At 41.6% G+C, this 19,980-nt stretch overlaps 1 long non-coding RNA gene across 1 annotated transcript; it reads left to right on the forward strand.

Annotated features, from left to right (window-relative positions):
• The first annotated feature begins 9,018 nt into the window (after window positions 1-9,018).
• LOC140599976 (uncharacterized) lies at window positions 9,019-19,489 on the forward strand. Its single transcript, XR_012003067.1, has 3 exons — window positions 9,019-9,100; window positions 10,074-11,156; window positions 19,246-19,489. It is a non-coding gene; the product is annotated as an uncharacterized lncRNA (long non-coding RNA).
• Window positions 19,490-19,980: the final 491 nt, after the last annotated feature.

Below are 19,980 nucleotides of genomic sequence, written 5' to 3' on the forward strand. Positions count from 1 at the left end.
TGGAATCTGGAAATCTGGAAACAACCAAGATATGCAATTATTTGAATATACTATAATGTATTTATCCATTCTCTTGGTATATTCATATAATTGAACACTATATATCAATAGAAGGAATACATTTCAGTTACATGCCACAGCATGAATGTTGTGTTTGACCAGGTCTTCTAAGGAAAGATGCCAAGGTAGGATTAACTATGGAAAGGGCTTCTTGGGGATCCCTGGGTGGCTCAGCGGTTTAGCGCCTGCCTTCGGTCCAGGGCATGGTCCTGGAGTCCCGGGATCGGGTCCCACATCAGGCTTCTGCATGGAGCCTGCTTCTCCCTCTGCCTGTGTCTCTGCCTCGCTCTCTCTGTGTGTCTCTCATGAATAAATAAATAAAATCTTTAAAAAAAAAGAAAAAAGAAAGTGCTTCTTAGGAGATGCTTGTGGGAGAAAATAGGAGGAAGGCTGAGAGAGCCATAGCCTGAGATGCAGGTCTGACCCCAAGAGACAGAGGAGGAAAAAAGGGCAGGATGGAAGAGGTGTAGACTGTACTAGGTCTACAGACCATTTAGTAAGGTCACCCAGGTGTCCGTAAGCTTGCGTCAGCTGTCAGAGGAGCCCTGTGTCTCCCAGGACTGGGGCTGCCTCAGTGTCTCAACCACACTCAGTCACCAGCTGGGAGCAATGTCCCAGGGAGCAGAGGGAGGCGTGGTCTTGGTGCAGCCCAGCAATGTTCACAACAGAAAGCACAGAAGAGGGCCCTTGGTCAAGTACACTTACATTCTCACAGTCACCACAGTTGCCTTAGCAAAATAATAGTGAGTGGGGAAATGAAACCAAGAAGATTGCATTCAGGAGGATATCCTTTGATATAAACAAACAATAGTTAAAGACAAAAGTAAAAATACTAAAACAAAACTACATGTTTAAAAAAAAGCAGGGGAATGACATACACAAGAATCAGCATTGTTGGGAGGGGGGGCACAGAAAGATAGGACCCGAGAGGAGTACATAAGCATTGTGATGTAAGCGGTTGCCCATAGTTTTGTTCCCACATTCATAGAGATGAATTTTGCTCATGAATTTTGCTTCTGTTTAAGAAAAATGAGTCAGTACATATATATATGACATGCATAGAAACAAAAGGGGCCATGCATGGATCAAAAACGAGAGTGTTTCATGAGAAAGGAATTGTCATTAATGTAATTCTGAAAAAAAAATAAAAAGTAAAAAAAAATAAAAATTAAAAAATTAAAAAAATGTAATTCTGTGACTCTAAACCCTAATATATTGCCTCCTTTCTCTCCTACGCTCTGATGTGTTTATCTCTAATTATTAGTGACTGAGACATTCCCTAATATCACAGATTAAATTACAGGTTTGTTAGGATCTCCCCAATATGGTAATCTGGAATCCAGATGTCCCAATTTAGGATCTCTTAGATGGTGTGTTCAAAGTCCAGGTGCTCAAACAGGAGCAGAGAAAATAGTTAAATGGTAATAGCATTGCTGTACATGGGCTTTCTCCAAGGACTGGTTAGTGATCTCCTTCTCAGACAAACTAGAGCCTGGAGTTTAGAATTTTAGGAATACAGACCTAGCCTCTGGGTCAAGCCCAAGGGAGTAGGGAGGCAGCAAAGAAATAGGCCACAGGGTTATCAAGAGGCACTATGCACAATGATCAGGAACACAAACTCTAAGGCAAACTCCCTAGGTTTGAATCCCAGCGCTACCACATTCCCCATTTGTCACCCAATCTCTTCGGGCCTTGATTTCTCCATTTCTAGAATAGGGAGAATGGTACTTTCTCAGTAGTGTGGTTATAAAAATTAAATAACCCATTATACCCAAAATGCTTAAAAGAAGGCCGAATGCACTAGGTTATGGTATAGTAATTGGAAACTCCCAAATATTACTGTCTTAACATAAAAAAGTTGTGTTCTCCAGGCATAAAAGGCCAAGTATCACAAGGGAAGCAACATCATGCGTAAGCTTTGGAATGGAGTGTCTTTAAGCCCTATATAATGAAGAAGGCTTTCTCTACCCAACACCAAGAAATGCCCACTAAGCCCCATGTGGTTTCTGTTGCTCAGGGTCTGTTCTGTATCTCCTCATTGCAAGATCTAGGTAGACAGAGCTTCCACTATCAGAACTGTCAATTGCTTTGGCAAGGGAAAGAGACACAACAGGATGTGCACCAGTCTTAAAATTTCTTCTCTGATAGGTCACACAATTCATGGACTGAAGCAGGTGACTGCTTCAACTGGACAAGGAATTGTGAGCCTACCACATTCCTGCAGGAAGGAAAGCAGAATACTTGTGAACAATCTAGTTGACTGTGATGTGCCTGGTGCTATCTATGGGTTAGTTATTATAATTCTGGAAGTTTTGCAGAGCCAGCTGAAATACATTAATAGGATACCCAGGAAGAACCAGAAAGGCAGTTCAGTCTATGTACATATCCCTCTTCTACCAGTCTACCCTGCCTCTGAAGGACCATGTCTTTTCCATGCTCATATCACTAACACCTAGAAGTACCCGGTCAGTCTGTGATAGGTAACTGAGACATTCGCTAGGGATCAATGGACCAAAGAATGAAGAATGACTTCTAGGGAATGCTCCTAAAGTGACTTTTCCTGGGCCAATTCCCAGGTTACTAGCTGAGGTCCCCAAGTGGGTTTTCTGGGCACCCTCAATCGTGTACTTTCTGATGTCAGAGACCTGGAAGGAAGGGTTTCCTGGGCAACCACTTCTGCTACGTGGATCAATTGCTCCATGCTCTTTGCTGCCACTAAATATTAACAGAGCCAAGTGAAAGATCTCCTGTGGCATAAGAAAAGTGTTTGAAGGAGACAGAAGAATAAATTTCTTTGGATCAAAAAGAAAACCCACAAGATCATCAATGGCAAGTACATGATACAGGGCTCCGGTCTACTTCATCGTGAGACCTGTGGCCATCCTGAACAGAGTTATTGGACTTCTTTAAAGCCTATAAGGTTCTTCTATTGACTTTGAATTAATCACTCAGGAACCAACAGATACCATTTGTTCACATCTAGCAAACATTGCATATATGATGACTACTAACATGGTCCTTGTTTTCATAGAGCTTTCAGACAAGTGCAAGGGTAGAGGAGAGGACTGCCATTAAACGAACACATAAATGAGTCTATAATTAAAGTTGATATATGTACTTTGAAGGAAAAGGTCATCATTCTATGAAAACATGTAACAATAAGACCCGATCTAAGGAGGGGGAGTAAAAGGGAGGGGAGGGGCATGCAGGGCATTCAGAGGTACCTTTCTAGAAATAATGTTGGAACTGATATCTAAAGAATAACTAGGGATTGAACAAATCAAGTTTAGGAGTAAAAAGTGGTTTTAGGCAAAGTGAAATATAGGGCCAAAGAAGCTGGAGTAGAAGGGTTTAAGTTTTTATTTATTTATTTTTTTGGGGTTTAAGTTTTTAAAACTAAAAAATTTGGCCAGAGTGTGGGGGTGGAGAGGGAGAGGGGTATAAGACAAAGCTGTGCTGTAGGTTATATTAAGAACTTGGTCTTTCTACTGCAACAAAAAGCCTTTGACAAAAGGCCCTTTACGTGACTCTCTGGATGGGAGACCAGAGAGGCAGAGTTTATGTGAAAAAAGCAGCAATGACCTTAACTCTGGAGTTAGGGTTCCCTGCTGTATCCTGCTAATGTGAAGGATGAATAGTGGAGACCACCATTTGCTAGAGAGTTCCCCTGAACACAAATCTTTCAAGTGTATCTTTCAAAAAGTATTGCATTCAAATAAATTTTCAAAGCAATTGTATACTACCTAGCACCTCTGGAGAGTCATAAGACAACATAACTATATACAAGGTCAAGTCGTACCGGAAAGATCAACATTACTTAGCCCAATATTTCTAAAACTTACATGATTATGGAGGCATCATATTTTCAAATAAATCTGACTTCCAACCTGTGGGGCTAATATTTAGTGAAATACTCTTTTCAGGATAGTATAGATAATCTGGGTCCATACATGATCATAAATACAAGTTTAAAAAATGCAGTAGTCCTCCCTGATATGTATATGAATGTCGTTTTCCTCAATTTCTCTCAAAATATCTTGTCCTATACTCATCCTTCTTAGGATGATGTGATGAGATGAAGTGAGATGAAGGATGTAGGCATTGTGACATAACATTAGGCTACTGTATTTTTAAAAAGATTTTATTTATTTATTTGACAGAGAGAACACAAGCAGGGGCAGAAAGAAAGGGAGAGAGAAAGAGAGAAGCAGGCTACCTGCCGATACAGGGCTAGATTCCAGGATCATGACCCTAGGATCATGACCCCAACTGAAGGCAGACGCTTAACTGACTGAGCCACCCAGGCAACATAGGCTACTATTGACCTTCTGACAATATATCAGAAGGAAGATCATCTATACCACCTCTGGCCATGGGTAACAAACCATGGAAGGCAAAACCACAAATAAGGGAAAACTACTGTAAAAAAAGGAAATCTTTCATAAACATGAGTTTTAGAAATATAGTTATTAATAGGTAACCTGCCAGGAAAACCATTGCACCAGTGTGTCAAAATCTACAGTTGAGGACCACTGGTCAGGTGGCTAATAAGAAGAATGATATCTGGCCAAAAAATGGCTTGGCAACCCCAGGGAACCTATTGATGGATGGCTCTATTGATTCTAGACTATTCTCTGACAAGTGTGTCAAGAGAAATCAACTAAAGTGTTCTGCACAGTTCTGCAAGCTTCAAGAACATGGTCTTTGACAGTCAACCTCACGGCAGTCTTAATCCATGAGTTGTGGGTGTCATTGCCTAAGATTGCTTAGGCCAAACCCCCTTTTGTCATTACTAAGTCTGTGAGGAAAATTAAACCAAGATTCCTCCCAGAAGAAGGGTCAGAGCTTGTAGTTCAAAAAAGAGAGAATCAAGGACTGTATGTTGGACACATGATGGTGGATGCAGAGAGCTGGAGCAGAGGACAAACCTTGAAACTCTTGGGGTGACTAATATATAGGAGGAAATGAGCAGAGGTGTCCCAGACTGGAGGAAGGAGGATGTGGTAACACCAGGCTTACCAAGTGTTGGGGCAATGGAAAGCGAAGGCTGGAGGAGAACTTAGAAACCCCTGTAGTCCTAGTTGCTGGTTTTATGGTTGGAGCCCTGAGTAACTACAGAACTTCTCTAAAGGTACACAGCCGTGGAATGTTTGAGGCCAAGCTAAAACGCCATGCATGTACCCATCATTGCAGTCCACATCAGCCAACGATAAGTGTGGTGGCAATGCTGGAAGTGTCATATGAGTCATTTAAATAAAAACCAAAATTAATCTCTTTGGAGCCTAAATTATAAAGAAATTTTTTTCTTCCTAAAGAGGCAAGAAAGGCTAACATTTTTAGGTATACATAAATCTGGAAATAGAAATGAGGCAGTTCCTAAAATGAGATACAATTTTTTTCTCCCCCCGCCACATTCATTCAGAAAAATTTATAAAATTTTTCTGAATGAAAAGTTTATATTCACTTTTTTGGCTTGAAGCAAGATCAAGGAAGTACACTCAACCTCATCTCTCCTATTAACTACAGCTAAAGACCCTAAACGAATCACACATAACTATCAGAAGGCTCTGACAGGTGGATCAGAAAGGCACAGTGGGTTAGAATCACTGCACTCATGATGATGACCTGGTAGTGAGGTCTGAGCATTTTTAGGGTTTTTGTGGAGGGGTCCCCTTTTAGCTTCTTCTATATCCTGACCCAGATATGAAAACAGCCTAAAGCCTGGAACTGCCAGTGGATGCAGACAAAAAAAAAAAAAAAAAAAAACAGGGAAAGCCAGAGCATATGAAAAAGGAGGACCTGATGGAACCAAACCCTTTTGACCTTGCCAGCCCTTCTCCAGGAAAACACCAGCAAATACTGGTTACCCTTTCACACACATCTCCCCTGGTAGGTAAAATGGTCACTAAGGGACAGAGTCCTGTTGACCCTACCCATCCCACACCAGCCAAGTCCTAGCTAAGAGGCAGAGCTCCTTCTTACCACCACAGCTGACCCCATGGGCAAGCTATAACCCCAGCTTTCCAGCCACAACACTAGGAAAAGGAAACCCTGGGAAAGAGAGTCTACAGTGTGGGGTGGGGAGTCATGAGCCATGAACTAGAGAAATTACTCCTTTAATATCGCAATGTGAAATTCCTGGCTCACGCTTGAGCTGAGCATGTATAAAATGACCTAGAATCAACACAGTGGAGACTTTGAATACTGAACCATAGGGTAGGTCACAGCCCAGGTTTCAGACTGGCAGCTGGGTGGTATACAGGCAGAGCGGAAAGAAGAGCACTTAGATGCTTTCAAATCTAAATGGACATTGGACTCACAGACCATAGAAATTACATCAGGTTGTACAGTCTGAATCTAACCAGGTTGCCTGCCTCACTGGAAAAAAAAAAAAAAAAGGAAGAAAGAAAAGTCTAAACTTTCTAGATTTAAAAAGGACTCTGTTTCATGACATAATATTAAAAATATCCAAGATGCAACCCCAAATAATTTCACATACAGAAGACTAAGGAGACCTAAAGGGAAAGGCAGTCATCATAGCTAACACTGAGGAGACTTAAATATTGGAATTTCTAGACAAAGACCCTACAATAGTTATTATAAATTATGCTTCCAGAAGGTATGTATTTTTTATGTAAGTGGAAAGATAGATGCAACAAAAGCTATCAAAAGGAGCAAATGGAAGTTTTAGAATTGAAAAATTCATTGGAAAGACTCAAAAGAGTGGAAAAGAACTCTACGTTATGACATAGACGAAGTTTAACTCAAAATGGATCACAGAACTGAGTATAAAATTATTTTTAGGGGATCCCTGGGTGGCTCAGCGGTTTGGTGTCCGCTTTCAGCCTAGGGCGTGATCCTGGAGTCCCGGGATCGAGTCCCACGTTGGGCTCCTTGCATGGAGCCTGCTTCTTCTTCTGCCTGTGTCCCTGCCTCTCTCGCTCGCTCTCTCTCTGTGTCTCTCATGAATAAATGAATAAGATCTTTTAAGAAATTATTTTTAAACAAAGCAATTAAATTAGAACTAAATATAAAAGTAACTTGAACTCATGGGAAAAAAAAAACTGGAAAAAACTTTGACTTTGAATTAGAGTTCTTAGAAACAAGAAAGAAGGATCATCCACACAGAAAACATGGTTAAAGCTGGCTTTATCATAATAAAGAAGTCTTTACTTTACAAAGGACATTGTTAGCATCCTATGAAAAGATAGGTCATGAGCTGGAAGAAAATATTTGTGATACAAAGGATTTGTATCCAGAATATATAAAGAACACAAGATTCAATGACCAGAAACAAAGACCATATTTAAAAATGGACAAAAACTTGACATACACTTCACCAAAGAAGATATATGGATAGCAAGTAAGATGCTTCAGACTAATAAGATTAATAACATGGATGAAAAGATGCTTCAATATAATTTATTAGTGATATGCTGATTAAATGACAATTCTAAGTGTCAGTGAGGATGCAAATCAACAGGAACTCTCCTACATTGCTGGTGGTAATGTAAGATGGTACAGCCACTCTGGAAAATTGTTTGGGAGTTTCTTATCAAGTTAAATACGTATTTATCATATGACCGAGTAATCCCACTTCCAGGCATTTATCCTAGAGTAATGAAAACTTAGGTTCACACAAAAACACTACACAAATGTTTATAGCAGCATTATTCATAATCACCAAAAAAACTAGAAACAACCAAAAGGTTCACTGGGTGACTGGATAAACAAACAATAATCTATGCATATAATAGAGTACTACTCAGCAATAAAAATGAACTATGAATATACACAGTAACAGAGGTGAACTCAAATGAATTATGCTAAGTAAAAGATCTCAGTATCAAAAGGTAACATACGTTAAGATTCAATTTATAGGACATTCTGGAAAAGACAGTGTTGGAACAGAGGATGGATCAGTGATTTCCAGGGATTATGAGTGGGAAGAGGAGTCTAGCTAAAAGAGGTAGCAGGAGGGAACTCTTTGGGATAGTCCACTTGTTCTATGCCCTGGCTATAAAGCTGGTTATAAGAATCTATGCATGTGTAGGGACGCCAGGGTGGCTTGGTGGTTGAATGTCTGTCTTTGGCTCAGGGCGTGATCCTCTGTCCAGGGATCGAGTCCCACATAGGGCTCCCCGCAGGTAGCCTGCTTCTCCCTCTGCCTCTCTGTGTCTCTCATGAATAAATAAAATCTTAAAAAAAAAAGAAGAATCTATGCATGTGTAAAAATTTACACACTCTGCACCAAAATGTGAATTCTACTCTATGATTTTTAAAACTAAAGAAAACTTTTATGGAATTTCTACTGTACACCATAATCTCTAACAATAAAAAGACAATTTGATCTTTTGAAAGGGAATTATGTGCATAATGTGAAAATGTCACTTTTGAGATTTCTAGGAGTCTGGTTTTCATCCCAGAATTCTAATCAATTTCATCTATTCTAGGACTTTCTGTGTCTGCAGGTCTACTATGGACTAGGGGAAAGGAGGGTGTAACTCATGATATTAATAGGAGTCAGAAGTAGGTCTTAGGACTTAGAGAAATGGTGTTTGATTGGAAAATTTAAGAATTTCTTTCACTCATGGTTGGTGCTGACAAGTAACTTGAAACCATGGAGCAGATGCTGTGACGGGGAACAGCTGGGGTCCAAGCACCATCTTGCCCAGAGCAATAGAGGCAGAGTTTCAGCTAATCCTGTGGTTGCTTAACCCTCCCTGCATACAGTTCCAGCTGGCCTTTTATTTGGGGTGGGAATGGTGGGAATGGGAATTTATATTCAAATGTATTCTGTAAATATGATAAAGGTTCTGCATGTCTGAGAGGACTCAGAGGGGGAAAAAAATGGGTGGCGCTGGCCAGCTATAAGAGAATAAGAGCATGAGTACAAAAAATTGAGTAATAACTTCATTATTGAATGTAATACCCTGATACACATTTCTTCTCTCAAAGGTTCCCAGACTCCAGGGCAGAACTCTCTGAAGCAATGGAGTTTACTACAAGGAAACCCAGGTGGCTCCAGGCTAGAAACAGAGTAAGCTCTACTTTCACTTAAAATGAGACCAACTCATTCACTGAGGAAAATTAGCTTAGAAAGTACAGGTGTGCTCCCCAGACAACAGGCACACAGCCCCTCCCTCCCACAATTAGTGGAAGCAAAAATCCCAGCTGACCAGGGAGATGAACACTGCTGTGATTATTTTCATTTCAAAAAGGATCCACTTAAAATATTTACTTTGGTAGTTCCTTCAAGTGTGGACCACCTCTGGGGCATTTGGATTTTTCATAAATCATTAAGCACTGGGCTGAGGGCGTGCAGTCAGTGATGGGGAGTTCAGAGTCCTTGCCAATTGAAGATCAATAGAAATGAAGGTGCGTCATCCCTGAAATGATGCTGTGAGTCAATGGGAGGGATGGGGTTATGATTTACACCCCGTCCACTTTAGGAAGCCTGTCCATGGAATGAGGGGAACGGTCCCGGTGATGTGGAGGAAGGAAACCATTCCTCCCAAAGTGGGTTGCCGGGTGTCACAAGAAAACCAGGAATGTCCTGTCACCTCTGCCTGTTTGTCCTCTCTCCACTCAAAGGGCCTATGACTGGAGGTGACAGGTCTTGGTGAAGCTCAATGCATTCTGCCTCTGGGCCTCACTTGCTCATTATAGAAGGCTGCAATTTCATTTCAGATCGGCAGTGTAAAACCTGTTGTCATATTTTATGTGATGATGTTAACTCTGCTATGAAATTATACCCTGAGAATACCCCAGAGCCGGCTCAGTACATATAAATAGCCATTTATCAGATGCAACCCATAATCTTCCCGCTGCTGTGACCCATTCTGTAATTTCCCCTCAGCTGACAAGCTACAAATGAAGAGTGTACTTAGATTTCAGTTATGAGGTTTAAAATATGGATGTGGATATAAAAAGCTAAGCCCTTCAAGAAGAAACCGGGGAATTTTTCCATTAAATTCTGAGGGCCTTCATCCATCTGCTTTATAATCATACAGGAATCCTATGATCCCTTCGCCGACCTCCGACACAATCTCTCTCCCCACTGATTCCATCACCCCCCCCCTTCTAACTGGCCCACCACCCACTTCCGTGCCCACACCCTCACACCCACCAGCACATGTGCTTTCTTCATACATGCTCACAGAATGTCCCTGTAACCTCAGAGTCTTTGTGGACATATCGACATAAGCTTTAACCACAGAGTTGGTTTTTTCCACAAAAATCAACATTCATGTAGTATTAGTGGGTACCAACCACTATGTACGAGATACCTCATGCATTTGCTCTCATCTTATATATAAGCAAACAGAGGTTCAGAACAAACTACCTCTAAGATGACAGTTAACACTCTGAACCCAGAATCTGAACCCAGAAGAGTATCAGACCCTGTCCTAGTGTCTGTGCCTGTGGTAACTACTACAAAGTTGGTGGCTAACAGGAATGTATTCTCTCATAGTCCCGAAGGCTTCAGAAGCCTGAAGTCAAGACGTCAGCAGATGCCAGTCCTTTCCCAGTCTCTAGGGGAGAGCCCCTTCCTTGCCTTTCCAGTTTCTGGTGGCTGTCCATGTTCCTTGACATCTGGCTCCTTGCCTCTGCTCCGTCTTCACATCACCTTCTCTGTGCATGTCTCTCAAAGCTCCCTCTGCCTCACTCTTACAAGGTTACACGTGATTGCATACAAGACCCATGGGGCTGTACTAGGAGATGCTCCTTAACTTAATCAAGACCCATGACATAAGCACACCTTTTGCCATTTAGAGTAACATTCAGAGGTTCCAGAAATTTTACATGGTTACCCTGGGGTGGAGGTGTGGACTAATTGTTAGTTGGCCACAGACTCCAGAGCTGTCAAAGTCCCGATTCTGCGCCCCATCCCCACGCCCACCCCCCAGCCCCCCACCCCCACACTAATGCGGAAGAAATCCTTGAGCTGCAGTCACCTACGTAACCTACGGGTCCAAGTATCTCCTTCGCCAGGCAGATCCAGTTACTTGAAATTCCCAGGGACCTGAATTCACAAACTCCTTTGGATTCAAACATCGAGAGACATCATCAACAGAACAAGATATCTGGGAAGGGTAAGTGATGAGAAATTACTAGTTCAATCACCTCAACAGAGATCAGGTTATCAGTTTACCCTGGTCACTCAGGGAAGGCCCTGCAGAAACAAGACACCAATCAGGTCAAATCTGATGGCCTAGTCTGAGGAATATTAACACTTTCTTCAGGTACATTAGGTTAATGGGAACAATGGCTCTGAAACACCCCTTGAGCCTTTTATTTTATTTTAGTTTGGAGGCCTTATCTGCTGGACACAATGTCTGGATGAAAAAGATGCAGTATTTAGTTAATTATGTGTAAATTTTATCTTTTACATGCTTGGTTGTTCACAGAAGTTAGCTAGCAGGCTGTCTCCTTTTAGATTTCAATTGTTTGTCAAATTGGCATTTCCTAATCCATTTGTTAGTTATTCCCATGTCCCCACGCTGAGAACTCTCCAAAATGTTTTGTTTTACCTCCTGAAAAAGACCTTTCTGTAACCTTTTTAAAAATGCTTATTTTTCAAAGAATTTTATGTCGACATTAAAGAACACCTTTGAAAGGATAAAAGAACATCACCCATAATCCCACCAACCTAGCAAACAAGAGTTTTCAGGAGGAGAATGTTCTAACCTTATCGAACATCCCTGTGCTCCTCCAGCAACAGCTTGAGACTGTATGTAAAAGAGAAACAGGAAAATATTTGCTTTTCAGTTGTGAGGCAAAGAACTATTTCAAGAACTGATTAAAGCACTTAGGTACCCTGGCAACAGTCTTATGAATAAATAGGTCTTCATCATGCCCTGGCACCAGAAAATGCTAACAGATGTGATCAAATAAATGGGCAAATCACCTGGTAAAATCCTCAGTACTATATATTTTCATTGTGATGCGTTGGAACTTTGTGCTAGAACTTTGCCATAGAAATCGGAGTCCCTGGGAGGTTTGCATTTTCCAAGGCAGAATGCCTTCTCGGTGTCTCACCAACACCCAAGTCACCCCTTTGCCCAAGGAATGTACTCTTACATTTAGGATTATCAGGAAATACTAGAGAAACATTTTTTACCCTTGAGGGAAAAACACTAACATGAGGCTCTCTGGGGAGCTTTGAGTGGGCACCAAGGGATGAATCTAGACTGGTGGCACTGGGTTTTCTCTCTCTCTCTCTTTTTTAAAAGATTTTATTTATTTATTCACGAGAGACAGAGAGAGGCAGAGACATAGGCAGAGGGAGAAGCAGGCTCCCTACGGGGAACTCAATGTGGGACCCCAGAATCACAACCTGAGCAGTTGAGAAGGCAGATTCTCAACCACTGAGTCACCCAATGTCTCAAGAATTTATTAGATGTTTTAGTGGGGGGGGGGGGTGTGTTTTGTTTTGGGTTCTTTTTTTTTTTTTTGGAGGAAGACAGAATGAGACTTTAATTATTTTAAGCAAACTTTTCATTGGATTATAGCATAGATACAGAAAACACCTTCAATCCCAAGTGTAGAGCTCAATAAATTTTCACAAAGTGAACACATGCCTATAGTCACCTAATCATGAAACCTAACAGCTCTGCTGAAACTTCCCTCTTCCTCATAAATTAGTTTTAATGGAGTTATAATCTGTGCTGGAAGAGGGCAATTATCCTAACAGGAGCTAACACTTGTTGAGAACTTGAACTATGTGTCAAACACTGTGCTAAACAATTTGTATGCATCGCCTCTTTTCATCCTCACAGGAACTCTATGGGAGGGGTCTTATTACCTCCCCTATCTTAAAGATAAAGAAACCAAAGTTTGGAGAGGCCAGATCACTAGCCGATAGGAAATGAAGCTGGGGTTCAAATCCAGGTCTAGCTAATTCTAGAGACTGAACTTCTATACCACTGGAGGAGCTACACCATTTCCAGCCTCTACCCAGTCAGCCAGGCATTGGGGCAGATAATTCTGTCTTAGGAGATGTCCTGGGCATTAGTATGTATATAAGCATCCCTGGCCTCTACCCATAAGATACCAGAAGCACAATTCCCTCTGCTTCAGAGATAATAAAAAATGTCCCCACACATTGCCAAATGTTCTCTGGAGAGTAAAAGTGCCCCCAGTTGAGAATCACTGCTATAGATAATACCATATTGCCATGCTTCCCTTCTTTCTCCTTACCAATTTGCAACCTGCATTGAGTCCCTCTGAAATAAATTCATGTTAGCACAGGTGTGCACCTTTCTGGTAGGTAGTGCAATCCTAAACTCCTGGGATCCATCAGTTTCTTTGGAACTACTGCCTCACTGCCTGGCTTGCATTTAAGAATCTGAATTGAAGACTGCTTCGTTTTATTATGCAAATACATTCTTTGCCATGCAGTCTTCTTAAGCCCCAACTACCACTGCTCCTGCCACAACTGTCATGGCTGCTGTGTCTGTTCCTTTTGACTTTTTTTGGTAGAAACTCAGTGAACACTTCTTCTCATACACTCCCCTTTCCTACCTCACACCCATCATCCTCCACATAAATAACTATCTCTCACAGTCATGGAAGGAGAAACTGCCATACTCAAAAAAGGCAAGGTGAGAAGTGATTAGGAGATATTATTTATGAAGGAGAGAGCATGATTTGGGGAAACTGGGAAACTGAGGCAGGATACTGCAGCACTCTGGCTGTGGTGATGGTAGGGAGGCATGACTGGCAGGTGGAAGGTGCGGTTATTTGAACCCAGAGACAGTTCCTAAAGGGTGGCTCTCATTGGCTCAAGCCAAATAGAAGGCATGGGGGCCCAAGGATGCAGCCTATATGGTCAGATCCCCAGGGACAGAGCAGCAGGGAAGAGGGCAGAGAGGGGATGGGGGATGGGTGATTTGAAGATGTACAGCACAGTATCTTTACAGTTTTATCTGCTCCCTTCCCTAGATTTCCTTTTGAAGTCCTCTTTATCAGAGCATAGGACTTCTTGCCAAATATGTTATCCTGGTTTTAAAAGATGCCTTCTTCTTCTTGCCAGGAGCTCATTATTCTGGCATCTCCAGCCATGATTTAGAAAACCAAATCCTAGTTTTTGATACCACCTATTTAGCCAGCTGGCCATCTCTCCTCCCGTCCCTTCTCTTCCAAAATTGCAAACTGCAACTGGAAGAAGAAATGAGAAAACCTGATTTACCTTGTGAGTTCAGGGTGGGTTTCTCTATCAGTCTCAGGTAGGAGTAATTCACCTTTTAGCCCTTTCTTTGCCTGAGGTCCAGATCAGGATTTCTCAAACCTGTCAGTGTCTGGATGTTCTCTCGATTAATCTGAAGGACACAGAATGCTGCTTTTCACTCAGGATCTAGATTAATCGTGAGCAGGAAGGTCTTTGGGGCCGGGGAAAAGAGAGCTTCAAGATGGAAAGTTTCTATTTTTTTGTCTTTTCCCTTCAAGCCATATACCTGCTGGAATACCCCTCTGCCCTCTTAAAAATTTCCTCTTCTTACTACATGCTGGGTTATTTCTGCCATCCAGTCTAGGAACCCTTTGTTCTCTCCTCTAAGAGCTTCCTCCAAGCCCTTCTACCTTTTATAGGGAGAGCGTGGCATTTATAGCACATCTGAGAGAGGCAGACAGAGAGATACCAAGTAAGCAGACTCTAGAGAGTCAAGTTGAAAAAAGAACCTTCTGTAGTTCTTTATGTAAATTTCTGCTCCTGTTTACTTTTGAGGTCCGGGCCTCTTGGGGAGTCTTGGTAGCAGTGCCATTGAGTTGACATGGCTGTGTTCCTCCCCCTCCCATCAAACCCCCAATAATCTAATAAATTGCACCAGCTATGTATCAAGTCCAATTCCATGCCATGAACACAGAAAGGCGGCAGTGCAGCTCTTGATCCGCATAGACCCACCATGGCCATGACTCACGCACACCTCCCCACCTCTTGATACATTGGCTGTTTTGCTGTTGGGCTCCTTGGTATAACTGTAGACTGTATTATCCTGTGTTAAGACTCTCCCTCTCAGTCTAATGGTAAGCATAACTAGTGGATTTTTTCTTTTTTAAAAGATTCTATTTATTTGAGAGAGAGAGAGAGAGAGAGAGAGAGAGCAAGCACAAGTGGTGGGGAGGGGAGAGAGGAAGAATCAGACTCCCTATTGAGCAGGGAGCCTGACCGGGGCTCGATCCCAGGACCCTGATCATGTCCTGAGCTGAAGGCAGATGCCACGCAGGCACTCCTGGATTTTTATTTTTTAATAAAGGTAACTGAGCATGTTAAAACAATGCTTACAGTAGTTAGACTTAAGAACAATTACATACACAAATACAAATAAAATTGGAGTAATTATGACAATCTTTAACATGTGACTTTTTAAAAATTTTTCAAAGTGCTTTCAACATTTTCTTAACGTTTGTAGCATTATTGTGACATATAAGGCAAGTATTAGTTTTCATATTACAGATGAGACAACTCAGTCAGACAGGCATTTGATTTATTCTTGACTTCATTGGTTTTATGTTTATTATCTGATTAAGTTAAATCTTTAAATTCTGTCAACATCACTGTGAATTTCCTGATTTGGATAACTATAATGTGGTTATATCCTTATTCTTAGGAAATATACACTGAAGTATTTAGGAATAGAGGGACACAACCTGCTCCTCATTCTCAATGGTTAAAAAAGGAAAGATTAGGGGTGGTTAACTGACCCAACTCTTGATTTTCTGTTCAGGTCATGATCTCAGCCACTAGTGGGACTCTGCATTCAGTGCAGAGTCTGCTTGAGGATTCTCTCCCTCTCTCTCTGCCTTTCCCCTGCTCTCTCTCTCTCTCAAATAAATAAATAAATCTTAAAAAAAGGAAAGATGTGAGTGCATGTATGCATATTTATATACACCTACGTATCCATCTACATCTAGATCCATCTAGTTATCTTTTTTTTTTAAAGACACAGAGAGGGGGGGGTGGGCAGAGGCATAGGCAGAGGGAAAAGCAGGCTCCACACAGGGAGCCCAATGTAGGACTCGATCCAGGGTCCCCAGGATCAAATCCTGGGCTGCAGGCGGCGCTAAACCGCTACGCCACTGGGGCTGCCCTACTTATCTATTTATATCTATCTATCTATCCATTTAGGCAGTGCAAATAAAGTGTCATTGGTTACCTTTAGAAGGAGATAAAATTCTACTCAATTATCAGCCATAACTGAAAATTGGGAGATAAAAAGAAATAATAAACAAAATTCTAGTAGACATGTATTAATGGTGAAAAGGTCATTTGCTAAATATATTCTTTAGAAGGCGCCCTCTCTCTAGGGACACCTGGGTGGCTCAGTGGTTGAGCGTCTGCTTTCGGCTCAGGGCGTGATCCGGGAGTCCTGGGATCAAGTCCCATATCGGGCTCCTTGCATGGAGCCTCCTTCTCCTGTCTCTGCTCTCTCTCTGTGTCTTTCATGAATAAGTAAATAAAATCTTAAAAAAAAAAAAAAAATAGAAGGCACACTCTCCAAACATTTGATCACATATCACAATTGGTAAAAAAAATATTGCTTGAACACACCCCCCCCCCAGCATATGTTTCTTGGTTTATTTATAAATCACTTCTAGCACTAAAATACCAAGAGGGAATATATGAATAATAAATCATATTTTTTAAAAAATGTTTTGTTTATTAACAATATGAAAGCCCTTTTAAACATTACTAAGACTGATGTTAACAAATGATACATACAGCAATGTTATTGGATACACTTAATTTTTAAAACTCTTGGCTGAATTCTGTGTTTCAGCAATTCAAAGTTCTGTCTCCAAGCTTGTATATCCTGATTTTTGGTTTGAAAGACTGCCATAGTGAAGAAGATATCTCACAACATGTGCAACTGAAATGAAAGAGGTATATCATTGCCTGCACACTGTGGTTTTCATTCAAATTGTGCTAGTGAAGCTCCTTTTGTCCCTGCTGCAAAGCACTTCTTACAAATTAATGAGAAGGCAGTGCACTTTAATATTTACCACATCTGGGTCTGAAACTCATGGAAAGCCCTTGTTTTGGAAAAATTTAATTTTAATTGGTTTCTAAATTGTTTTTAAGGGTGTAGGTATGAGGTTTCTTTAGAGGTGACACATTTTTTTTTCTGGCGTCAGAGTCACATTTCCATCTTTCAAAAGGATTTCTCGGGGTACCCGGGTGGCTCAGTGGTTGAGTGTCTGCCTTTTGCTCAGGGTGTGATCCCTGGGGTCCTGGGATCAAGTCCCCTATTGGCTTCCCCACAGGGAGCCTGCTTCTCCCTCTGCCTATGTCTCTGCCTCTCTCTCTCTGTGGCTCTCATGAATAAATAAATAAATAAAATCTTTAAAAAAAAAAAAAAGAGAGAGAGAGAACGTATCCTAGAGGTTCTCCGATATTTGAAAAGTCTGGCTGTACTGAAACTGGCCAGTGCTACCCTATCAGCACTTAGGCTACAATGAATGCCTGACAGTCCCACTGAGAGTGAAATAACACAGGGGGTTTCTATGGCTGCTCATGTGGCTGGTGACCAATCACAAGGCACTGGTACAGCGAGGTCAGTGTTGTCACTCTGTGTATTAACAGAGTTAATAAATATAAATAAATATAATATTTATTTCATTTTAGCTAAAATTTAAACACAGTTCAAATCTTTTCTTCCTGGAACCCAAAGGATTAACATTCACTTTCCTTGAGGTACATACACTCCTTTTTAGGGACCACTGACTTCAAGAATATATTCCCTGCATCTGCTCTTCCTTTCATTACTGCCCCCCCCACCCCCGCATTGTAGGTTTTCCATCACTAGGTTGGAGCTACATGGCGTTGCCTGTTCCCTGATGTCTCTGTGCACTTTAATACTTTCCCTCTTTGGCAGAAGGGGAGAAAGGTAGCAAGATGGGGTAACTGGGTGATGGGCACTAAGGAGGGCACTTGATGGGATGAGCACTGGGTGTTATACTATATGTTGGCAAATTGAATTTAAATTTTTTTAAATGTTATAAAAAAAAAAAAGAGAGAGGTGCCTGGGTAGCTCAATGGTTGAGCGTCTGCCTTCAGCTCAGGTCGTGATCCCAGGATCATGGCATTGAGTCCCATATCGGGCTCCCCAGGGGGAGCCTGCTTCTCCCTCTGTCTGTGTCTCTGCCTCTCTCTCTGTGTCTCTCATGAATAAAGAAAATCTTTTTTTTTTTAAAAAAGGAAAACAAATTCTTTCCCCCTCTGGACCTTAAAGACTGACAAATCTACGCAGAAAACTATGAAAGGAAAATGTCATTTTATTTTCAAAAGTTGACATTACTTAAGATATAGGCATAAGTATTGCTAATAATCATAAGATACTGAAACAACCTAAAAGCCCATACATATGACGGTGATTGAGTAATACAGGATCTCACAAGATGAAGCTCTGTGCAGTTGTGAAAAGGAATGTGGATCATTTCTGGAAAATGAAGTAGGGTGATTTCCCCGACAAAGCATTAAAGCAGAAGGGCAAGCTGTAGAGAGAAGAGGCCATGGCAACAGACATCCTACTTTGGCCCCCATGGTTCTGTGGCTGCCCAAGTGCACCAGATTCGGCTGAACCAGCTAGAAGGCACTAGAGGGCAGAGATTGCACTCACGGTTAGGGCCAGCGAGTGTGTCTTCTCTGCCTGATGAAGTACTTCAGCCCTCCCCATAGTCTCTGCTGGTGTGGTTGACCCACAGGGACGGCAGCTCCTACTCCTGTGATCATGTCCTCACCAAGACCCACACATGCTTCAGTTTGTATGTAACGCTTTTTCTCTAAAACCAAGTGGATGTTATCATCAGTGTGGTACACCTTACTTAATACATATGATCTTAGGTAGGTTTCTGTTTTTTTTCATCTGGCTGTCATAACTGACTCAATCCATTTGGTGAGAAACAAGGCTTCCTGAAACCGGGAATCACACGTTTGCTTATTCAGCAAGAAAGCGTGTTGTCTACATACAAACCAGGAGGCCTAGAGCAGGCGGTGGGGTGCAGGGGGTGGGGCAAAACAAACAGTGTGCTAGAAGTTCTACCCCCACAAGGAACTCATAGTCTAGTTCACTGTCTCCGAGGGGTACGCAAGCCAGGGAGTATACTAGAAGATCTACTGAAGTCTAGGGTGGAAAATACTAGAATTTCCATTATGTCTAATTTTTATCTCTAATATTCTCGCAGATATTTTATCTAAAGAAAGACATCAAGCCTTACCAACAAACAATAAGTGAACTGAGGGCAGCCCCGGTGGCGCAGCGGTTTAGCGCCGCTTGCAGCCCAGAGTGTGATCCTGGAGACCCAGGATCAAGTCCCACATCAGGCTCCTTGCAGGGAGCCTGCTTCTCCCTCTGCCTGTGTCTCTGCCTCTCTCTCTGTGTGTGTCTCTCATGAATAAATAAATAAAATCTTAAAAAAAAAAAAAAAACAATGTGTGAACTGATCCTGGTTCCTTCAGTTCGTGTTTAGGTCATATAGTTGTGTGTCATGTATGGTATAAAAGCGCCCTCAGGGCAGAGTGGGAATGCTCAAACCTGCAGGGGCCCACAATGGAGACTTCTGCCACTTAATCACTCTCACTGTACTGTGATGTATTGCACTTTGAATGTGCTTGGTTAAGAGAGTTTGCAATTATATTATCTAGCTTTAAGAAAATTAACCCACACAAAGAGACAAATGGCTTAAAAATAATTCATTGAAAGATGCCATAAATTAAACTTTATACTAATAATGCAGGCACCAGCAAACAACGAGAAAATGGCAGCTGCCACTCTCCCCACTATAGACGTGAATGCCTCATCAGCTATACTTCAATAAAAAAACATGCTGATCTAAGCAGATCCAACAAGAACTCACCTAAAACTTTAAAATTATCAAGAGTGTTAACTACTTAACAATTAAACTCAGCCTAAGTGTATC

This window comes from Vulpes vulpes, chromosome 8 (genome assembly GCF_048418805.1).
Source record: "Vulpes vulpes isolate BD-2025 chromosome 8, VulVul3, whole genome shotgun sequence".
NCBI lineage: Eukaryota > Metazoa > Chordata > Mammalia > Carnivora > Canidae > Vulpes > Vulpes vulpes.